General features: G+C 47.0%; 1 protein-coding gene across 4 annotated transcripts in view; it reads right to left on the reverse strand.

Annotated features, from left to right (window-relative positions):
• Positions 1 to 19690, reverse strand: part of MIB2 (MIB E3 ubiquitin protein ligase 2) — a 109734-nt gene extending 90044 nt beyond the window's left edge. For all 4 annotated transcript variants that reach the window (XM_066606792.1, XM_066606790.1, XM_066606791.1 and 1 more), the window contains exon 1: positions 19604 to 19690. The gene's annotated coding sequence lies outside the window, so the exon portion shown is untranslated. The remainder of the gene's footprint in view (positions 1 to 19603) is intronic.
• Positions 19691 to 24239: the final 4549 nt, after the last annotated feature.

Consider the following 24239-nt stretch of genomic DNA (forward strand, 5'->3'; position numbering starts at 1 on the left):
AAGTAATTGTTTGCAGATCCACAAAAACAACATTGGTGCAAATTAAAAGTAATCCTTTTGGGTAGAGCATCCCTTCATCAGGCTGGTTCATACAGGGGCAAGTACCTGAACATGGTCATCTCTCACCCCCTCCATTGTAACTGGGTTAATGCAGTGCTGATTCTCCATGTGCTCAATGCCATGATTAAGGGTCTGCTGTAATTGAGACATACTTTTACATTTTCACCGGCGGTGTCTTTTGCGGATGTGAATAAAATCACATTAAGCATAATTGGTGTGCGGTTCTATTGCTCCATTGAGTCTTACATTTACCGTATAGGTCAGCGTTAATGTATCCATCGAGGTCTAGGAGCATATACCTCTGATGGAAGACTTGAATGATGTGTAGACCTGTTTTACATGCTGTAGTTCTTACTATGTGGCTGGGAGGGGTGGGGGGGGGGAGAGAATGGTAAAAACCACCATGGTTTTACCGCGAACCGCAGTTCTACAACTAGCTCAATAAAAGGGCTCCTTCACACTAGAGTATATGCAGAGAATAGAACCCATTGACTTCAATGACTTTGTTCACATGCGGGTATTTCTGCTTGTGCGTTTTGGCCGTAAGTTTCTTAAAAACTACTGCACAGATCCACATTGTGGACATAAAAAGTGGACGACGGTAGCCTTCACCTTACTGACTGCTTCCCAGGGAAGAGTCTGACTTCCTAGCCATTGTCTTCTATCACTACATTGACCCTCACTTCGGAGGAACGGTTGTATGTGCGATTCCCTCTTACACAAGTATGGATGGAGAAGTCCTATCCGGACTGGATGAGTTATTATCTACAGGCCATTAGCTCTGTATAAATGGATTATTAGCCTGGATGGATGAACGCGATCCTTTGAAGCATAGGAAATTCATTAATGAAAACGTTCGCTCTCTGCCAATTTCTGATTATTATTAGAAATGGATGACTAAGTGATCACCATAATTTACTTTCTCGCTGTCAGTCAAAACGCAAGTCAACTTGACAGATGATGATGCAAAGCTACAGAGAGAAGACAAAACGGGCCGATAAAATGGTACAAGAAAGTGGTATTCCTAAAAGCTAAATGTATGTGTCAGCAGATAGGTGCCGCTCCCCCCTCCCCAGCAGACAGGCACCGCCTGACCCCCCCTCCCCTTCCCCAGCAGACAGGCGCCGCCTGACCCCCCTTCCCCAGCAGATAGGTGCCGACCGCCCCCCCCCCCACCTTCCCCAGCAGATAGGTGCCGACCGCACCCCCCTCCAGCAGATAGGCGCCGACACCCCCCCCTCCCCCAGCAGATAGGCAATGCCCCCCCCCCCCTTTCCCAGCAGACAGGCGCCGACTGAACCCTGGATGGGTCAAGTGATCGGGTTATTAGGAAGAGGACACAAGGCTTTTGGGCAGACAAACTCTTTCGAGAGTGCCGTTTCTATAGGCTCAGCGCGAAGACCTGCCAGCTCTCCCTCCCTGCTCCCCCGCGGCGGAATATCACTAGCGATAGTCCGTCACGGCCCTGGACAGGGGGCCTAAAGCTAAATTATTGGGGCTAAGGTGACAGTTACAGCAAGAGCTCAAACTATTAGATCTCGTCCGACAGCCCGATGAAGATAAACTGTTGTCTGTTTCCAAGGGCAACCAGTAGAAATTTAAAGAAAGTAATAAAAATAAAATAAATCCTGAAATAATTAGCACAAAAAGAGGAAAATATATGGAACATAGTTGATTATAACTATGGTAAGTTCACAGAACAATTACACTTCATAGAGCTTCAAACAAGTTTGAAACAAGCAAAAAAAAAAAAAACTTAGGAGCCAAAGCAAACTCTTCAAAATATATTGTTGTAAGGCGCACGGTGCGCAGCTGCTCTCCCCGCAGTCTAGTTAGCCTGCCCGACTCCTGCAGCATAATAAGGCTGCTATTAAACGGGCGCTAGCGGCTGCCAACAACTGCTGAACTGAAAATGCCAGCAGAGATGCAAGCAAGCAGTTTGTGCTATAACACAAGCGTTAACAGTGCTCATGTAATAGCAGCCTTAGGCTACAAGCACACGAATGAGGATCTTCTGCGAGTTTTGTGCACTACGAGACGCACAAAACCCGTGAATATGAATTCCACTAGTAATTATTAGAAAATTAGAGTACCAGAGTTTCTGGTGGTGCAATGTGCCGCACAGCTCTGCTACATGCACATCACACACACAGCTCTGCTACGTAGCTTTCGCATATGAGATGCACGTGATTTACTATCTTTAGCAGCTCACTGAGGAGACATGTTAGCTTGTAGCTTTCGCATATGAGCTGCATGTGTTTTGCGAACTTCAGCTGGTGGCTCAGGTGAAATTGTGACATGTCCCTGTGTCATGTAAGCTGCTTTAGCTTCACAGAGGCGTTGAACCCATTTTTGCACGACAACGACGGTTTGTTTCAAGACTGGACAACGCTTGACAATTAGCACTTGAGATGACATGATATCATATTCAGGAGATGTGAAGATAGTGGTGAAGGACTATGCTGCAATGTTGTTGGTTAATATGCACTGCCAGCTATGTATTTGGACATTTGTGAGGTGTCATTTATTGGAGTCTCCACACAGGTGTCCAGCTGTCTCACAACCAGCTACAAACTGCCAGACTGAGTACTGCTGTATCCATAGCAACTGAGGCCATGTGGGTTTGTGGCGGATGTAGTCCGCCCATAATCCCTCATTCAGCTCAGAGACCATGTGAATGATCACATGATGGCGACATCATCACAAGTCCTGTCAGCACACAAGCTATGCATGTGTAAATTTGTGAGGTGTCATTTCTTAGTGTCATATATCCACCCCCCCTTACAATTACAGGGTGTATTTATTATGAGAGCACATTTATATTCCACTGTCACAATCAGATGTGCAGGACATCCTCCTCCAATAGGAAAGGTGTCTTGTTCAGCTAATTCACCATAGTTACGTTCTGAGACTTTATTACACCAGAAAAGAGAGTAATGTGTTTTGATTAGCTGGTGCTGGTCCTGGTCTGACACATTTTGCTCAACAGAGCTCCGCTCCTCAGGGACCCAAATATATCTCTAATACTAAAGTAACTATTACTGGTATAACAGTATATCGATTCATACAGTGTATTGATTCCAAATATCAGTTTGTGTAGTATCCTGTTCCCCACATTGATTAGAGGAGAGTTTCAATATATGCAATATCGGTATTATTGTATCTTGACACCACCGGAAGCTAGGGGTTTGACAGGGCATGCATGGAGGAACGCCCCTGTCACACCCTAGCTCCCGATAGGGTCAAGGCAGGAGGTCCTAGCAGCTTACATGAGTAGTTGTTAATGCCGCCATGCTTGTGCTGTAACATGGCAGCATTGACATGAAAGATTATAAGGCTAAGCAGCAAAGTAATCCTCATCCTAAGCGTGCAGGGCCTGGCAAAAGCAATCCACACGCTACCCTCCTCAGTGAGACCGGAGCAGACATCCCCCGTTGCATCTGGTGCCTCCGTCCCGGCCGCTGCCTCAGTGCTCTCAGGTCGGTGCCGGCCGCCGCCTCTGTGCTCAGTGAACACCGCTCCCCGACTCCCGTTGCATGTGGAGGCTCTGTCCCGGCCGCTGCCACAACGCTTTAAGGTTGGCGCCGGCCGCCGCCTCTGTGCTCGGTGAACACCACTCCCCCGTTCCCGTTGCATGTGGAGGTTCCATCCCGGCCGATGTCTCTGTGCTCTCAGGTCGGTGCTGCCCGGCACCTTTGTGTGGCGTGACCGCCGCTCCCCCGTTCACAGCTTTCAATGCTGCTGCAGTCCGTAATTTCATGCAGCATGTACATTGAGCTATTAGGTTCAATAGAACCTAATAGCTGCGATGAAACGCCTCGGATCTCCGCCGCATTTTACACAACGGAAATCCGGCCATGGGCATTAGGGCTTAGGCTCTGAGAATCACACTAGATAGAGAGAATAAAAAACTGAAGGCCCATTTACATGGGACGACTGTTACTCGGGCCAGCGATGCCCGAAACTCGTCCCTGTGTGTCCGCGACCTTGTGCTGTCACATGGGAGCTAGCAGAGCTGACTGGTTCAGGGAGCAGCCAGCAGGGAGGCAGGGCAGTACAGGAGATTCCTCTCCTCTCGCTCCCCCGCCCCCTCCATTCACATAACACAGCGGAAGTTCATTACTGAACGGCCGCTGTGTAAACTGAACGATGAAGCTCATCGTCCATGCTGCATCTAAAAAGCCTAGGAAAAAAAAAAACCTTTAGAAATGATGACAGGTCTCCTTTAAGCATGTAAAACCACCTACAGGAAGTTCGACAACTGGTGGCACACGCACAGATCAGTCAATGAGGTCATGAATTCTAAACCAAAATCCACGTTAAAAAAACGCTTCAAAATTCAGACCAGATGGTGCAAGTCTTGATGTGGACTTTCCAGCTGCGGAATGTTCGCTGCGAACATTCCGCAGCAGATCCGCCCCATGTGACCATGCCCTAATAGAGCCATCTACTCCATCTTTCTAGACCATTAGATCTGGATCATAAGGGTCACACTTGGCAGGGTTCTCTCCCTCCTAAAAAAAAAAATAAATAAATAATAAAATACTGCAGCGCCCCAATGTTCTCCACAGAAGCAAATCTAGAAACCTGTCCTAGAAATGCTCTTTAGCAAAACCTGCAGTTTTGATTACGGCACAACCATAGCAAAAGCCAAAATCTAGTAATGTGGCGTGCCAAGTCAGTGGTCGTGTGCTACTGAAGCCAGTCTCGTAAAGTCTGCCCTATGGGATGAATCCCCGTTTATGTCTTTCGCACAGGTACTGGCACCGGCTTGTGTTCGCCAGGCAGAGATAAACATCCTGATGCGACAATCAGATGGTGCGGCGCCCCGACCTTGCTCGTCTTTCAGAATACAAAAACAATGCTTGGAATGCAGCTCTGGAGATCTCCATGCAAAGAATGCAGCATCTAGTGTCTCATGTGCAATGGGATGCAGACGTGATCGCCTGTCTGTCCCCTCATTAAACCTGACTGTGAACTGCTGACTTTTTAATCCCTACACCCAAGGATTATGAAAGCAGATCAGACAATCTGGTAATTAGAAGCCATACATTAAAGGGAATTTGTCAGAGAGAGTAACCCCTTTAAAATTAGGGCATTCGGTTAGAGGAGTCAGCGGGTTGTAAGCTACTACCCATGGCTGCATTCGCGGTATCCCATTGTATACTGATATAGGCTAATGAAGTCTACGCACCCTCTAGGTACAGATTAGTGATAAAGCAAACCATATGTCTGAAGGGGTGGGATTAGACTTGGTCGGCCCTAAACCATTTCCCCATAGACTTGGCTTCCTACAATATTATTAAAGCCCAGGAACTACTCTATCCTACCAAAAGTAATTGGACACCTGAGCAAGAAAAATGAGTCTTTATTTTTATATGGTAATACTCCTTCGGCCCTTATGACTCTCCATGGCATACTTTCTACTGATATTCGATACACTTCAGCTGTATCGGATGGTTTCCCTTAATTCATCCTGCAAACGTCTGGTGAGTTTCTTCAGAGATGATGCATCACTTTATCTAGAACGGTGCAAGAAGCATCATCATCATTGCAATATGAATCACACTACATCTTCAAGTAGGAGAGAAGTATCTGGGCGTGGAGGGTGCTGGGGAACGCCTTTTGCCTGAGTGTGTTGTGCGACAGAGGTTCTGTTATGGGAAGGTACTATTGGTTGTAGTGAGATGAACACGGAGGTGTCTAGATAATAATATGCTGCTGACAATGTGGCAATACTCTGGGCCTTGTTACAAATCGTTACAACGTTTGCTTGAGGATATATCTGGGATGAACTGGAAATAAGAACACCATCTTCTTTGTGAGAACTCGCCAGACGTTTGCAGGGTGAATGGAAATAAATACTTGTTATTTGTATAGTGCCTACTTATTCTGCAGCGCTAATAAGTTTTATATATTACCCCCGAATTTTACCGAAATGGTAGGATGGAAGGTGGAATCAACCTTGAACTCACAACCTTCAGGTCGTGAGCTAGAGCTCAGGACTGCATTCTGCTGCCTTAACTCTCTGTGCCACACAAGCCCCGTCAGTTTAATTCTTGCTCAGGTTTCCAATTACTTTTGGTAGGATAGTGTATATGTGGCTAGAAAGAGATGCAAACAAAGCTGGACCAACATTGATGGGTAGTGTTTGATGGCATAAACCCAAACCAGGGACAAGGTACCATCCAGATTTTTTTCTATGGCGCCCTTACCTCTCCAGAACTATTGCCCAGAGAGCACTGCTTCACAACCATGATCCAGGGATGACTGCTAGCATAATTATACAGAAACACAAATCATGGAGGTAGCCAATGTGACGTCTGTGATGCCCAGGAAAAAAAAGGGGTGTAAAACAGGTTGCCCCATCTTATATATCCATGGGTAGCATGCACCCACACAAAGCTCCCTCTATACAGGCATCTCCACATTAGCATATAAGGAAAGAAGAAGGGAGCTTACGGGCCACAAGTTCTTTTTAATGGGAAGGGTCAATAAGCATGGGACTCGCCTGTTAGAAAAATGGCGCAGAGCAGGACAGTCCCATTTTCCTCTTGCTATTACGGGCACTCTCCACTAGGTGTATCGCTCACTAACGATACGTCACGCTATGATAGGATGGCTCATATGATAGCATAGTAGCACCCTCAACCTTGATGGCTCTACACTTGGTCTACGTAAAAGGTTCCTCCTCTATGTGACGCGAAAACATCTGGACCTTTGTACTGTTTGTTCTGAACTACTCTGACCTCTGGTGCAATATCCTCACTTTGCAGAGTTTAGAGGCGCCGAGTTGCCTTTAGCTATGTAAAAATTTGAGTTTGATCCAGAATTAAGAGTAAATTTTGGCATATAGACCTAACAGAATAGTAAGGGTGGCCATACATAATCCAGGTCATCGGCAAAGGTATGGGGGAATAGCTGAACGTCAAGAAGAAACCTAAAAGATTGACAGTAGAATAAGACCCCCCTGGTCCACCTAGTCTGCCCTGATATTACTCCTTTTAGGATACATATATGTTTATCTTCAACCTGCATTCAGTTACTGTGGAACTGCAGCAAATCTGCCCCTCTGGACCCCTTCCTTATACTTTTAACATATTTGAAAGTTCCAGTCACGTCACTTCCGAGAGCACCTTCCATAAAACCTGACCGCCTCTTGGATGGAGGTGTGGTCTAAGAGGGGAATGACCTTTTAAAGTGGACCCATCACCTGAAAAAAAAGTCCCCTTTTATGGTAAAAAAAGAACAGAAATTAGGTACACAAATGGGAAATGGCATTAATCCTCTGCAGCCCCAACTACCCTACAAATCAACATCCAACTTTCTAACAGGCCAACATGACTAAGGATGTAACCAAACCAGAACCCAGCCGTGAAATGGTGAGGGGCAAGAACCCCGAAACAGCTGTCTATACGTAGGCATATTTCCTACATCAAGAGGATTCTCCTTTAGAGAGGGACCCACCAGGTTAGGCGAGGATTCAGTTTTTCTTTATTTTTGGGCTAACTTTTTTTTTTTAATTAAAAAAAAAGTCCCGGAAAACCCATTTAAGAAATAAGAATTTTTCTAAATGTAGATCAATTAACATGAAGAAAAAAACTAAAAAAAAAAAAAAAAAAAAAGGAATACCACCTTTCTACCAGCCCTCCATCATATATGCAAACTGCCCAGCTCTCCACAGGAGTTGGGTATCCTCACCACTCCTCTGAGTCCTCCCAGCATCCTTTGAGGCAACAGATCCTGTCTCAGACCGCAAGATCTCACTGCTCAGTCCAAAACGGCATTAACTGAATTAACCCCCAAAGGGCCAGACACTTTGGGGATTTTACCCATGTAGTAGTTTTACTGCCCTATTTTTCTTTTTCAGCTAACAAAACTATTTTTGTTCGAATGGGTTCCTCATTTTGTTTCAGACGTTTTGATATATAAGTTTGAATAGTCCAGATTACAGGGCGCATATGGCGATGGTTTTGATTGGTGTTGGGCCATTTTATTTATGTATTTTTATTTTATTCAGTAATTTATTTATTTTTTTAACTATTTTTTTTTTACCATCTATGACCCCCATGACATCACATAAGACCTCTGGGGGTCATTCACATTTTTTTTTTAATTTCACACTTTTCCACTGTAGCTGGGGCATCCATAGCAACTCCAGTCACATGGGAAAACATCAGTTGTAGTAATGATAAGTCACTAATAGAGCTAATCAAGGGCTGCTAGGACCCTGCAGCTCTGCTGTAACAGGGGAACCCGGCAGTCATGTGATCGCTGGGTCGCAGAGCAGAACAAACACTTCTGCTTTCACTTTTTAGTACATCGCACTCATTAAGCGCTATGTCGCCTGTAAGGGAGAAGCAGTTAAAAACCGCTTCTCACTTCTCTTCAGCTGCGTCTGACCACCAAGAACCCGACCTGCTCCTGCAGGAGCAGAGGCTTTAATTCGGCGCCGTACTTCTATTATCAACCGGGATACAGCCCAGGACCAAGCACTGTATATTTTCCATGTATGGTCCGTAAGGGGTTAATGGAGCAGTTATTGATCAATGACTGATGCATAAATTCAGTAAATAACGCTGTTCTGGACAGAGCCGCCAGATCTCGTGATCCGAGTGATGCCACAAGGACATGGCGCATGCTAGGACCTCATGAACAAATTCTGAGAAACTCTTGATATTCTACAAACTGATTTTCAAGTATATTGGAAATTCTTTCCAAGTTGGTTGGGACAAAAGGTCAAAGAACTGAAGGATGTATCACTGAGTATCAGAGACGGCAAGACATCTTTCCACATATTGTTGGTTTTGTCGTATATTGGTATTTAAGCTTTCCAAAAACTTTTCTGTTTTGACTGGTGGGGGGTCTGGATACTAAAATTCTTATTGATTGCTAAAAAGAGACAGAAGGGCTCAGCGAGATGGGGTGTCACTTCCATGCTGTGATCGGGGCAGGGACTCAGACTTTAATGAGCTCATACACTGCTCTGAGGAGAGGCAAAATAGCCCATCAGGCACAGAAACCCTTAGTTTAGCGATCAGTGAGGGTTTTGGCACAGAGTTTCCAACTGATCAAAACTTCTGACATATCACTATGACATGGCAAAAGTTTTTTGACAGGTTAAGCACACTTTAAAGAAAACTCCATCCAAAGTGCCCTCAAAAAATACACTCATTGACAAATAAAATAATGCACCAAGGAGGAGTTGTTGGATTTGGATGAAACTTTCTATGCATAAATGTAATGGATTACAATATTACAGCGAAAAGGACAAGTTTAGAGCCCCGTGTGGTGCAGTGTGCTAAGGCAGCAGAAATGTAGTCCTAAGCTCTTGCTCACGACCTGAAGGTTTCGAGTTCAAATCTCCGCTTGGCTCAGGTAGCCGGCTGAAGGTTGACTCAGCCTTCCAAGGTGGGTAAAATGAGTACTGTTGTATCTTGTCTCCACCAGGATAATGGGTGGAGACATGCCCTCCTGAGCTGGACCTCCTGCCTCATCCTCTCGCCCTGAAGCTGAGGCCACTAGAGTGACAGCAGTCCCCCTCTGCAGGGGCCACAGGGAGAGCGACAGCGTTAGTGAGCCAGCACAGCAGGGCACTGAACAGCGCCGTTCGGAGGCAACTCGGCACGGATGGCATGGGACCATGTGAGATGGGAGGTGGTGAGTGGAGAGGCAGTGGCAGAACACTAACTAGTTGGCAGCTCTAAAAGTCTGAGACCGCTGGTGGGGTCGCCAGCAGAGGCCAGCTGTGAAACAGCCACTAGAAAGCGTACATGCCAGAGGGGCGTGTACAGCTGTCAGCCTGGCCCTTCCCTACTGCTGTCCCCAGCCCCTACTTACGGTGTAGACAAGATACAACGGTAATAAATAAATTACTTGAAAGGTATGTTTATTTTTTACATTTGTCACAACTGAGCCTCTAGATCCGGCACACTGCTAGGCTGCTGAAGCTGGTGTCCCGGCTGTGACAAATCTGCCGACTGGGCAGGCCAATGACCTTTTGCAACCTGGGCATTTTGGCATATGGGCTGCAGGTAGCCGTGTCATTGCTGTCAATAGCGCAGGAAATGAAAATTAAAAAAAAACAAAAAAACAGTGTACTACATGTGACCGCCTGCGAGCCTCCATGGTCATCCCCAGTACAGTCATAGGAGTTGAGCAGGCTCACAGGCAGAACCCACTTGGCTCTCACGCATGCGCAATCCGACCTGCACGTGTGAGCCTGGCCTTATAGCCCGTGAGATGCCACAATGAAAACAACTTGGGACCCGACATACAGCAGGTCCTTCATTCTGGAACCATGCAAAGTAGATTAAAGCGGCATCCAGCCAAAAGATACTTATGGCATATTTATAGAAAACGCTAATACTGTACATGTGGATTTAATGATTGGAACCACATCCAACTGGAAAAATAGGGGTCCCATGTCTACCGTTAAGAGAAGCCATTGGGCAAGTGAGAGAAGAGGCGAGAGAGAGTCAGCCAGGCACTTCTCTCTCCATTATAGTCTATGGATATTACATGAAAACCTATAAACAGCCCCCATCATACTGGATAGGGGTAGATGTGAGATACCTGACAGTAGATTAAACGAAACGGGGTCTCTTCACAGTCTGTAACCATGGAGAAACATTAGCCTACATAGAAGCTGTGTACAAAATACGGTAAGAAATTTTTAATCAATTATAACTATTTCCAAAGGGTTTTTTGTTTGTTTTTTTAGATGCAGCCCAGCAATAAATAACCTAAAGCATTTTTCAAAACATGATTTATGCTTCCTGATAAGTCACTAATGGGCCTGATGTCTCTTTAAATTGTAAAATTGGTTTCATTTCCTTCAGAACTGAAACTCAACATCTTGCAATGAAAAAGTCAAATAAATTCTGCACTTTTATTTATAAACCTAATCTGCCCTTGGCAGCAGTTGTGGAACTTGCTGGAGAGGTCCCCGGAGCTCTGACCTGATAACGGCTATTCACATGGGGAGACCGAGCCGCCCCTGGAACACAGAAATAAGAATGTGCTCACAAACTGTGGCATTCTATTCTCCATCTTCAGATCCTTGGCCCTTACCCTTCTGCTAAAGAGAAGGAACCTATAAAAACACTGAAAACCCCCCTTATTCCTGCATGAATGGGACCTGGCAGAGTTTGGATTATCAAATAGTGATAAAAAAACAAAACAAAAAAAACAACTAAAAAGTATACAAAAAGTTCTAGTGAGGATACAGCGGACCACTAGCATACGGCCTCATTCACACGAGTGTGACATAGGTACGCGTTTTACAGGTGTTTCCATTGACAACTATGGAAGCGGGAGTTGATGGAAATTTCTGCGCTGCCAATAGCTTCGTTGCTGCTTACAGCAGGGCATTTAAAGGGTGCTTCTGGCCAGAAGCACCTTTTAAATGTCTCGCTGTTAACCCCCTAGTTCCCGCAGGAATGAGGAGACTCCAAGGGTTCCGTTAATCGCCACGGGGAGTCCCTTCATCACTGAGCACAGTGATGAGGGGACTGCGGCGGAGGACGAAAGAATGCCCTGCCACAGCTGTGGCAGAGGACCGCGCTGCTGCCACTCCATTGAAAGCAATGTGATGAAGGCAACCCCTGCAGGGTTTTTCAGGGAATGGCTTGAAATATAAGTCCTTCCCTAAAAAGAAGCTCTAGCTACTGGGAACGTCGGGGCTCCGGCGCGTTTTCTTCCCGGCTCTCCGGCACTGTTCTAAAGCATTTTCTTCAGGCCGGGGATTTAAAAATCCCCGCCTCTTGAAAGCGCTGGCTCTGATTAGCGGAGCGCTGTGTCCAACCAGAGGCAGCGCTCAGCTGTCATTCAATGAATGAATTATTATACTGCTAGAGGCTTACATAAAACAGGGTAAAGCTCGCCAAACACAGATTAATGTTGGCTGAACTAGGAACGACCATTTAATGTGTTTTGGGGACTCCCAACTTCCCTGATGACAAATGTCAGAGAGAGAAGGATCAGGCAGTTGGATTTCAACATTCCTGATCCTTTTGTTCTCAGGGGAAATAAGCTGCCTCCAGGGGAGTCTGGCAGTGGCTTACTCCCCTGTGCGCATTGAGAACATATGTCAAACATGTATGTTTATGTGGTTTGGGGAGGGGGGTGAAAAGGGATAGTGTCTACATAGCAGATAGATGTGTTTCGCCAACGGCCATCTCTCACACACACACATGAACACTCAGCAAGTGTATATGTTTTCCAGATGGGTTGAAGAGTGCAAGATGCTGCCAGCCTCCCTTGGTGGTGGCTAATCTCCCAAAGAAAGAATAGAGCATACTGAAATACAAATGCCTGATACTTATGTCACCCAACATCTCCTTTGGAGGAAGTCAAGATTCGAGCATAATATTAAATTATCATCTGGTCCCATTGAAATAGGGGTGGGGGCGGTTAAGACATCCAACACACTTGTTAAGAGCCCTTTTACACAGGCTGAAGAATTGTTCAGATTCCTACAGCTAGCATGAATCTGAACGACTATCAGTCAGTGTAAAGGCACGCCCCGACTGCACGACGAACAATTGGTTTGCTTCTCATTCATCGTTGCAGAAACCTGATTGATGGATCGGTGCGTGTAAACAGGCACATTCTGCTGCTTAACCTATATAGTCAATACAGGAAAGAAGTGTGCCTCCAACATGATTGCCCCCAGGGAAGTACATCAAAATAAAAAGTAGCGGAGAAAAAAAAAAAACCATCTAAGTGATGAAACTAAAATCAAATATATAAGAAACTTCCATTCAAAAATCTCTTTATATATTTCCTTTTGCAGTTGGATAGTAGAAAATTACATGATCAGAAATCTATCACAGCAGCAGAAGAGGAGCGTGCCGACCTTGTGCAAGAGAGTGACCTATCTACTCATGTGATGGAGCTAAAGGGGCTACACTCCTCTCAGCAAGTCATACCCCATCCATAGGATAGTAGATAACCTGCTGATCAGTGGGGTTCCGACCGCTGGAGCCCCCACATAGCCCAAGATTTCAGCGCCGGTGAAGTGTTGGCAGCGAAGGCCACGCATGTATCCCTGTGTTCCCTTCACTCCAATGACAGCGGTGGAGGTAATCAAGCGCTTGAACTTGGCCATCTCCGACAGTCCCATTGAAGTGACTAGAGTACCGACACTAATACTCGGCCTCCAGAGCCTATACTTCAGAATTTATCAGGGCTGAAGTCTCGGGATCAGTGGGGGTTCCAAGTGTCGGACCCCCACCGGTCCGCAAGCTTTCCCCTATCCTGTGGAGAGGGAATAATTTGCCGAGATGGAACTAACCCATTAGGCCAATTTCACACGGGTGAGCGCGATATCGGGCCGTAAAACTTGGCAAGATTTTGCTTTCGCCAACGTGCGACGTACCCAGGGATGTGAGGCGCATGCGTCAGAAACGCCTCCCACCACTTTAGGACAGTTGCAATCCTCCGGCACAGCTGAAGGATCGTCAAGTGTTTCCCATTGTTCTCAATGGGAAGCCTTATATCACACGCCGTGCAATGTGTTTTCCGGTCCCGTTGAAAACAATGGACGAGCCGTTCCAAGGAAACGCTAAAGATAAAACATGTGCGATGCGGGCAAAAGAATGGGGTTCATATTCGTGCGTTTCGCAATGGGAACTGCGATAGAAAATTCTGTAGCTATCAGAATAGGATGACAGAGATGGGAATCATAACATGTGGCGGCACATCAGAAGCAGATGAACGTGTGGATTTTGCAGGAGGCAGTGACCTGTCCACTTGTGATTAGTAACGTCAGCACTCCTTGTATGGGCCAGGTCAAGATTCAACACCTTGCAGCCAGATCATATCAATGTAATGTTAACAGCAGCGGTAAAGGAGCGTGTTGAACTTGTGCAATCCAGTAACCTGTTTATTTATGGGCTTATGTTAGGGAATAAAGGGCTAATGAGGTCTCTATTAATTAGCATATTGACTTCTACCAGCATCCATATACCGGGTGACCGCATATACTACATGACCGCACACTTTATATAGTAGACATCTACAATTTCAGCATTTCCAATATTGTCTTAAAGGGCTATTCCCATCTCAAACTTTATGGCACTTCCACAGTATATGCCACAGAAGTCGAGTAGATGCAGGTCTCAGAGGTGGGACCCACACCTACCTTGAGTTAGGGCCCTACCACCACCGGCCACCATAAATTAGGTGGTCAGCAGGATAGAAATAGCCAGCACCCTGTGCTAGCTATTTCCATACTTACCATAGAAGTCAATGGAGCACATAGAGCTATGCCGTTTCTGCAACTCAAGAAGTGCGGACAGAATGTACGCTACGTTCCTTGTGTAGAAGTCAATGGGAGTGACGCAAACACCGCAGCTCAGCCCAGTTCTCGGCTGTTTCCATTATCTTGGCTACTCATAATCAGTGGTGTTCCCATCTGAACCATGTTTGGCCCGAGGTGGGAACACTCCTTTAAAGACTTTATCCGGAAATGCACATCGATAGCCTATTTCAATATGTGTGGTCAGTGGTGGTCTAACCCCCACCACCCATCTGTAGAATGAAGGGTGAAGGGCCTTTTCATTCCAACCATTGGTGGGGTCCCAGAGGTTGACTCACCACAGGTCCTAAAATAAAGGCCTTAAAATGTGCATTTCTAGAAAACCCCTTTTTGGGGCATTTACTGATGATGATGTATCCTCCAGATAAGTCATCAATAGTTGATAGGCGGGGGTCTGCCACTTGGGATCCCCGCCGAACAGCTGAGCCAGACATCTGCATTGGGGGTCGGAGCCAAAAGCGTAATAGAAGATTTCAAAGTCGGTGCAGATGTCCGGTTCAGCTACACTAACCGGCCGGAAGATCGGCCGATGGGTGGGGTAAAGGGGTAAAGGGGTAAATGCCCCCCCCCCCCCCCAAAAAACAAAACTTTAACAACTTCTTGACACATCTACAATTCTCCCACTGCCAGATACGCCTTTATGCCACTTTGATGCATAGCGGCTGACGACGGCATCACCATATAAATACTATTCGACATTGAATGACATTTGCGCACTTTCTACAATTGTACATCTAGTGCTGGCGTAACAATACTATTTATGATATCGTCAGAGCTGTCACAGCGGTTCAAGGATGAGGATGCCGAAACAGCTTTAAAATAAAGTCAGAAAAAAAAAAAAAAATCTCATTACATTTCAATGTGACTTTTCTCAGTGAAACGCGCCGCCGCTCGTAACCCAGAAACCCCTCGTCTTCGGAAGAGAAATGTATGAGGCCTTAATAACTGTGATTTTTTCCTCCAATGAGGATACATACTGCGCACATCAAACGAGATTTCCTTTCTGGGGAATTCATCCTACACGCCGAGTAAACACAACTATGGATTACGCTGAGAAGAATGTGAAGCGCGGTCGGCATTCTCTAGAAAGCTTCGGTTTATTCATCTCTGTAGGCACCGCGGGAGCTGAACACGGTCCAAGAATTAAAGTGACCCTCCAGGCCCAAAGTCAAACCTGCATTGCTTCTCCAAAGACCCTGATGCACACCGGGCATTGGTGGGCTAAGACACTGTATGCGGCTCTGATTGGCCAGCAATGCTCATGTGAGCAGCACTACCCAATCAGAGCAGCATGAAGAGTCTTAGACTACCGAAGCGCAGGTAGCCATAGAAGCGATGAGGATATCTTGGTTTGTCTCAGGACTTGAGTGTTGCTTTAAAGCTTACCTCTACTTTATCTTCTCCTCCTGGTCCTAGGTTACGACGGTTCCGTTTTTCAGGTGGCCCGTATGGCCACCGCAGTCTTTAGACTACCAGAACATCTATAGTGCATTGGTAGTAGCTGGCACATGATCAGTGCTGGCCAATCACAGAGCACTTCACAGTGTTTGTTGGATCACTAGAAAATCGCGGAGGCCATCATCATGGCCGTCCTAAAACAAAGCGCCGAACTAGCAGAATGGAGGGGCGAGGAAAATAAAGATTAGGCACAGGTAAGATACCCTTCCAACCTCCTGTCCGAAAATGGAGGGTCACTTTAACCTTGAGGTTGCGTTCACGCGTTGCCGATTTTGTCACAAATTTTGGTGCAGATCTGCACCAAAATCCACAGCAAATCAGCGATGAGTGAACACATCCCGTTAGCCATCGCAGAGTAGTCGGACCGCCGGCAATTACCGGAATGAAGGGACTGCAGTGCTCCAATGAGCTCTATCGTCTATTCGTTGGTTAACCAGGCACCGCGGTTCATTGGCACGTTGGCACCACAGCTCAGCCTCATTCAAGTGGAAGCAAGGATCTATCCTGAGAATGAAGGGGCAGCGGTTGCTAGTTTAGCACTGTGGCCCTGTTTGGAGTCTTCCCTACAAAGTGGCGCTCCCAGGGAACTGCAGCCGCCCCATTCACTTGGAAGGGATTGTGCCGTAGTTTCCTGTGCGGTAATACCGGTAAAGGGGTGCAGCACTAAACTAGCGGCGCTGCACCCCCCTCATTCTTAAAGGGCTTTTCTGTTACCCAAATTGGTTTTCAAAAACTGCTGCCCACACAATATTAGGCAGTCCTTCCACCCCCCGAGAGCACTTGCACCGCTCCCTCCATGTGCCCCGTTGCGGCTACTTCCATTTCCGCCATACACCTGCCCCCATCATACCTTGTGCTGGCCTCGATGCCAGCACAAGTTCTGCCCTGCACCCCTCCGCCTGTGGATTCATTAATCAGGACTGCATTAACCCTTTCCAATCCACTGTCTGACCTCTGAAGACATTATGATTTAAGGCTGTACAGCTCCAATGTTGGAAGACGTCCGTCGGGGTTCTCTTACTGTATATTGCCAGCCTCTCTGCTGTCAGAGCCTATCCAACGTGTCACCTCATGCAGTACTGGCTTTAGCCAGCAGATAGCGCCTTTGTGTAACGGCAGAAAAAGAGTAAGCCCCCCTAGGAAAACCAGGATACAAATTGGATTGGAAAGGGTTAAAAGGGGTTGATCAAGTTATAGGTTTTCACGAAAACCCCTTCCCCATGCAGTTGAATAGGCCAGCACACACACCCAATGTCGCCGCTTCGGGTCTCCCCTCTGATGTCACATTTACAGACCTCCTCAGCCTATTTATGGGAGCAATCGATCTCTGTCATTGGCTGCGGCGCCTGTGACGACCCATAACACCAGGCGGAACTGTAGCCTGTAAATAAAATAGTGGAGGACCGAGTATCGGCGCTGGACAGGCGAGAATATGCTGGTTTGTACATGAAAAAGGGGTTATAATGAAAACCTACAACTTGGACAACCCCTTTAAGGAGCTGAAGTTATAAGTGGCCCGGAATAACCCGCACTAATCATAAAGTGACGGCTAAGCCTAGCAGTACCCCTTTAATTAACGTGATGACCAGAGCGCCCCCTATACAGCCTCCTTTGAACCTCACTTTGCGGTGTTCCTCTTCAGTTACATCTGGTCAGCGGTTCTCTTCCAAATCAGAACCTCTCAGTAGTGCAGCCCCCCCGGCTTCAAGCCTGCAAGCTCATGATCATATCTTAGGACAGCAGGGGTGCGTCTCCAATAAAAGGGGTACCCAGCACCCCATTTTTTTTTTTAGAACCTGTCAAAACAAAAGAAGCCACACTCACTTCTCCACATTCCGCGGCACTCCCATTCTAAGAGCCCCCCCAACTGCAGTGATGATGTCACCGACACCAGGGCGCACTTCACCTACTGATTGGCTGCAGTGGTCACATGTCTGCATCAGAAAACAGAGCAAGGGGCCGGGAACAAAGCAGCAAATATATATAACTTTTTTTTTTTTTTTTTAATGGCTTTTCCACCAACCTGGGCAGATTCCAAAAATGTTTGGTGCTGGATAATCCCTTTAAAAAAGTGATCCTCTGGTTCTGGAGAAACAAAGATGGCCGAACCGCTTCTCTGACTACCTGATGCACAGTGCGTATTAGTATGTATTGGTAGTCTAAGACACTGCATGCTACTCTGACTGGCCGACGCTGATCACATGGGCAGCACTGGCCAATGACAGCAGGTGTAGGGTCTTAGATTAATGTAAATACTAATAATATGTCGTGTACATCTGGTAGTCTGAGAAGCGGTTCGGCCATCATTGTTTCTCCAGGCCCAGAGGGTCGCTTTAACTTTAATGGCCATGACCATGAACAGCCCCTCTAAATCTCAAACAAGAGCTCCCTTTTTGGGATTATGTAAATGAAAGGATTACAGAGACGTCTGGCGGCCGCTTATCCCTCTACAACAGTAAACATACCTGCTCGGTGGGGGTAGGTGGGGCTGAATATGCGGGAAATGGGGGGGGGGGGGTGTCCATATAGGAGGGTCGGGAGATTGGGGGGGGGGGGTCGCTCATAGAGTCCAGTACTATTATCTCATGTTTGCATAACAGTATTAACCCTATAACAGACAACCCAGCCCCTCCCCCACCATAAAGCATCATCATTAGCATGCAGAATTAATTACCTAATCAACCCACTACACGACCCTTAACCCCTTCCAAGGCGCCTCAACCAATGAAAATGACCCCCAAATGTAACGTATGCCGTATATAATGTGTGCCAAACCCATTAGTTACGACTGCCCCAAACGAGGGTCCCCATCGAAGTTCGCCGCCTTTCTCCCACCATTAGCTTGTATGATAGTATCCCAGCGAGTACGGCCGCCATGACAGCTCGCATGAGGTTTGTCACCCAGCTTTTCCGTATTCCAGAACGGTAAACTGCCTTTGCTCTGCGAGGATGCATTGACCCCCGGCTGTATAACCGGGCTGACATCTTATGCAGGAGCCTAGGAAAGCCGGGCGACACGCCGTTAGAAAGCGGAAAAGCAGTTGTCACCCGGCTTTCCTATACTCCTGAACGGCGCATCCGCTTAGGGATGCACTAATACAGGGTCAGGTGACGCGTCGCTGCACAGAAAGGCAAATCTCACAAGCAGGAGTCTAGGAAAGTAGGATGCCTCCATCTGCGGCTGCAAAACCGCGATTACCCATCTTTCCCGGGACAAAGACTAGATTTGCGGTCCAACAATACACGGTAAAGACTGAGACACAGCAATTTTTTGTCGTCGTACGGGATACGAAAAACAGTAATACGGCGATTACACAATATCACGTATCCGCCATTTTTTAGGGCTGATATGGCCCCCCTTTAACCCCCCCCCATTGATTTTTAACATTTTGAAAATGACCAATTTTCTCGCCATTTACCAGTACGCCTGGTCATATTGGCGAACTATTCCTGCGCCCGGTTTAACCCTTTATTTCCCAGTCATTTTAAAAATAGGAAGGGGGGGGGGGCGACCATAAAAGTTCTAAACACAATAACATGGTGCAATCCTCACACCCTGTGATATTTTGGGGGTGCCAATACTTGAGAGAGGTAGTCCTTGCAAGGGTAGAGGATGGCACAACAACTGCACTCCACCTGGCAAAGTGTCATTGTCACCTAGAAGTCCCCAGCCAGGGGATTAGTGCCACCCATGCCCCCAACCTAATGCCAGGGTGAAGCAGCATGCACTGCAGTGTAGGGTAAGGAGTAGCGGGCACTCACCGGGTGAGGAGAGAGAGCTGTGTCCGCCGCTCCGTGTCTTCTCACCGCCGCATTTCCCTTTCCACTTGCATCGTTCTGTCTCTGACAGAAGCGACAGCTAAATCCCGCAGGGGCCGACGGGAGTTGTAGTTCGCTCACTTCGCTGAGCTTATGGAGCAGGCAGCCCAAAAAGACTACAGTTCCCGGCGTGCTTTGCAACTAGGGCAGTCTGTAATGATCTGGGAGGGTTTGGGGCTCCCCTAGTACTCTCTGCAGTGCCTACATAGGAAAGCCCTGCTGAATGGTGACTAAACAGGAATGATTAGCGTGTGAAGACCGGCCTCCTGACAGGACTGCTGCCTCCTCAGCCCAACACCTGGGCATTGGCAGTCCTAGAAGGAGCTGCAATGGCAGAAAGGCATATACAGGAGGGTGCTAGTATATAGGCACAAGCCCCTCGTGTACAGTGTCTGGAGGCACAGACATGTTTTGACATCAGTGGGTTCTATTCTCTGCACACTCTTATTAGAGCTGTCCAAAAGAAAATCTCTGTTGCCCATAGCAACCAATTACAGAGCAGCTTTCATTTTACCTCAGCAGTATAAGGAATGGAAGCTGCGCTGTGATTGGTTGCTATGGGCAACAAAGATTACAGGGGAAGTCGGTGAGTTTAAAATGTTTAATTCTGCCAGTATTGGTCGCCTGATGCTGACGAACGCTCATGCAGAATTTCACTAGAATCGGACCAGAAGTGTGGATTTGTATACGACACATATACACAAATGTTGTGTCTTATATATAAGATATACAGGCCATATTGGGTAAGGTGCTCACATGTCCCGATTTAGGCAGGACAGTCCCGCTTTCCGCCACGACCCCTGCAGGACAGCCATTTGCCGAGCTTTCAGGACGTTGGGTCACCATTATAGTCATTACCATCCAGGTTGCCGCAGCTCCCCAGCCAGTAATCACTCTGCAGCGCTGCAGGCCGGATGCACACACTGACCGCAGTGTGTGCATCTGGGATCTTCTCCTCCTCACCTCTCCTTTTTGGTTCTGCCCACACATCCGCCGGCGGCAGCGCTGCGAGGAGCAGCGGCACTATGAAGATCAGGAAGAGGTAAGTATATTGGTCTTAGGGGGAGCGCTAATACTATGGGAATTCTCTGGGGGGGGGGGGTTACTGTTATTGTTGGGGTTACTGTTGGTGGTTACTATTATTGCTGGGGCTACCGTTTGGGGCCACTATAATTGCGGGCCTACTGTAGAGGGGCACTATTATTGCTGGTGCTACTGTGGGGGATCACTATTATTGCTGGGGCTACTGTAGGGGGGCACTATTATTGCTGGTGCTACTGTTGGGGAGTCACTATTATTGCTGTCTGGGGCTACTGTGGGCGGTCACTATTATTGCTGGGGCTGGTATAGGGCAGCGATAGTACTATTGGGGCTACTGTGGTGGTCACTATTATTGCTGGGGCTTCTGTGGGGGTCACTACTCTTGCTGGGATACTGTGGGGGTTCACTATTGATGGGACCACTGTAGGGGCGCACTATGAATGCTGAGGCTAGTATAGGGGACACTATTACTACTGAGGCCGTTCTGCACGTGGCAGCATACCTCAAGCGGATTTAGGGTATGTTTACACATGGTGGAAATGCTGTGGAATTTGCTCCCTGGATTGTTTTGAACCGAGCCTGTACTTTTTATAACGCTGGAGGTAAAATCATACGCTGTGATAAGCCCCGCCCCTGACCACGCCCCTCTGTCCCACTTTGACCCTGTGAAAATCGGGTCAAATAGCCATTTTTTATTCGTATATAGGAAACGCTATCTTCGAAGGAATATGGCACAGAAATATGGGCGCCCACTAATAAGGCAATGGAAGATGAAAAGAGAGCGCGACTATCTGCAGATTATTAGTAGGTGGCAAACAGTTTTTTTTTTTATCAACTTTTAAAACCCGCTGTCCGCCATTGCAATGATAAAGTTCTCTTGACACATGCCAGGGAAACCGATGGTCTCCTTACTAACCACCAATATGCCTTTTTACAGCGATCATCATTGGGCTTTAAAACTACACATGCATCTATTTAACCCTTTGCTATCCAATTTTGGATTCAGGGTTTCCTAGGGGGCTTTCTCTTTCTTCCATTTTACAGTGGCGCTATCTGCTGGCTAGAGCCAGTACTGCAGTATGTGTCATGCCAGAGAGGCCTACGACAACAGAGCGGCCAGTAATATACAGTAAGAATACCCTGCCGGACGTCTTCCGACATCGGAAGCTGTACAGCCTTCAATCAAAATGTCTTTAGACGTCAGACAGTGGATTGGAAAGGGTTAAGGCAACGGTTTAGCGATGGACAGCCAGGCTCCTGCCTCAAGGGCTTATTTGGACGACCGAATGTGCAATAGTGCACACTTCAGCGTAGCGCATTTACGCCATGAAATAGTACTGTACTTTTTGCGCATGCAGGGCCTGTTCCTATGCACACGCAAAGCCCTGATTTAAAAGGCTAATTAGCCTAATGATGTCCAGATGTGTTCAGTTTTTCACTCAATTGCGCAGCATTTTGATGATTTATGCGTGTATTTGTGCACCTCCCATAGACGTCTATGGGGGCCTTTGCTACACAATACGCAGAAAGATAGAGCCCGTCCGACTGCTTTGCACAAAACACGGTAAAGTGCATCATTAATGCCGATGGGTCCTATTCTCTGGGCACTGCGTGCGTACGCACGCAAAAACACGTGCAGCTATGACCCCAAGGGCTCTTGAACACTTGTGTTTTTCTTGCGCATTTTTTTCACGCGATGTCGCTGCATTTTTTTTACGCGAATGTAAACGGGACTTTGTAATGTTCAAAATGCATCGCAAAAAAATCGCAAAGCACAAACTTGCGATTTTTGAGCGATGCGTTTTTAACATCAGAAAGTCCCGTTGACATTTTTGTTAAAAAATTGAACTGATATCGCATGAAAAAACGTGCAAGAAAAAAACACAAGTGTGCAAGAGCCCTCACAGGCAGGAATGAGGAAACCTCAGGTACATGCCACAATCAATAGCAACTGCAGCCTGTAAGCAGGAGGAGGGGCTCTTTATTTCACCAGTCACTGCACTCCGCAGTGTGATCTCATAGTACGAATGGGTTGCCATGTAATGGGGATTATCGCTCAAAATTCATTCAAACAAATGGGCACAGGCATATTTGCACTGCGGGATCCTGAGCGGGCATCCGCCTCCAAAATACTGCCCATAACATGCTAAGTAAAACCACTTTTCCCTGCCCACGAGCGGAAATCAACTATGAATTTCGGCTTCTGGGGCGAAAATCGCAGCATGTTCTATTTTGGTGTGGGTCTCGCACAGACTGCTTCCTTTGATGTCAATGGAAGCCGTCTGTCCCGCGGCCCTACCGTAGTGAGCAGTGCAGATGGGCCACGGGATCCGCATCATGGCCTAGCGACAGTGCGTCACTCTGTACGGTGCGATGGCTGGAACATCCGCAGTACAGAAGTTGCCTGCACATGAAACCATCAGACAGGTACGCAGGGGTCACCGCCGGGCAACAGGGTTGGATTCCACTGCGAGATGTCGTAGAGCTGGAATCTAACCTGTTAGTGTGCAGGAGGCCTAAAGGGGCCATAACTCAGCCTATTAGGCCCTGCCTCTGGTAGGGTTTAATAGGCTGCTGTCTTTGCCTTAGTAGAATGCACCACATAAGTAATGCAGTGTACTATTCTACAGGTCTAACAATCACAACTTCAAAGTCCTCTTCAGGCAATAAGAAAGGCGTTAACAAAGTTCCATTAAGTACGTTCGTAATGATCCAAACAATGAAAATATTTTATTTGTCTCGCATGGTGAACACAGTAAAAATACTTTTTAAAATTAACGGTAAAACTGCTATTTTTCTTTTGTTCGCCTTCCAAAATATGTAATAAAAAGAAACCAACAGTCACATGTACTCTAGAGATGAGCGAGCGTACTCGCTAAGGCAAATTACTTGAGAGAGTATTTCCATTTTCAAGTACATGCCCACTTGTCCCAAAAGATTCAGGGGCTGGTGGGGGAGAGCGGGGAGGAACGGTGGGGAAATCTTTCTCTCTCCCCACTGCTCCCCCATTCTCACTCCCGCAACTCACCGTTTACCCCCGCCGCCCCCCGAATCTTTTGGCACGAGCGGGCATGTACTTGAAAATGGCAATACTTGCTCGAGTAATTTGCCTTAGTGAGTACGCTCGCTCATCTCTAATGTACTCGAAATTGGTATCGATAAAAACTACAACTCGTCCCACATGCAACATCCACTACCCACGGGGCTCGAACAGGACATGGACTTGTGTCTTTGTGCCGTCCAATGCAGGCTGCGCCCAAGAATCTTAACCCCTTAAGGACCAAGCTCTGTAAATTTACGGTGCTAGGTTCTGGGCTTAAGGCCGCTTCCACACGGGCGATTTTGTGGCAATGCGACAGTTCAAAAAAACGCATTTATGGGTTCTTTCACATGAGCAATGTTTTATAGTCTGCGATATTGCGAGACTACAAAATTGCGGCATGCTCTATACAGCCGTGACAATGCAACACTAAGGAAGGCTCCATAGGGAAACATAGGCTACAAAATATTGCAAATCGCGGCTGTATAGCGCATGCTG

The sequence above is a fragment of the Eleutherodactylus coqui genome, chromosome 6 (assembly GCF_035609145.1).
Source record: "Eleutherodactylus coqui strain aEleCoq1 chromosome 6, aEleCoq1.hap1, whole genome shotgun sequence".
NCBI lineage: Eukaryota > Metazoa > Chordata > Amphibia > Anura > Eleutherodactylidae > Eleutherodactylus > Eleutherodactylus coqui.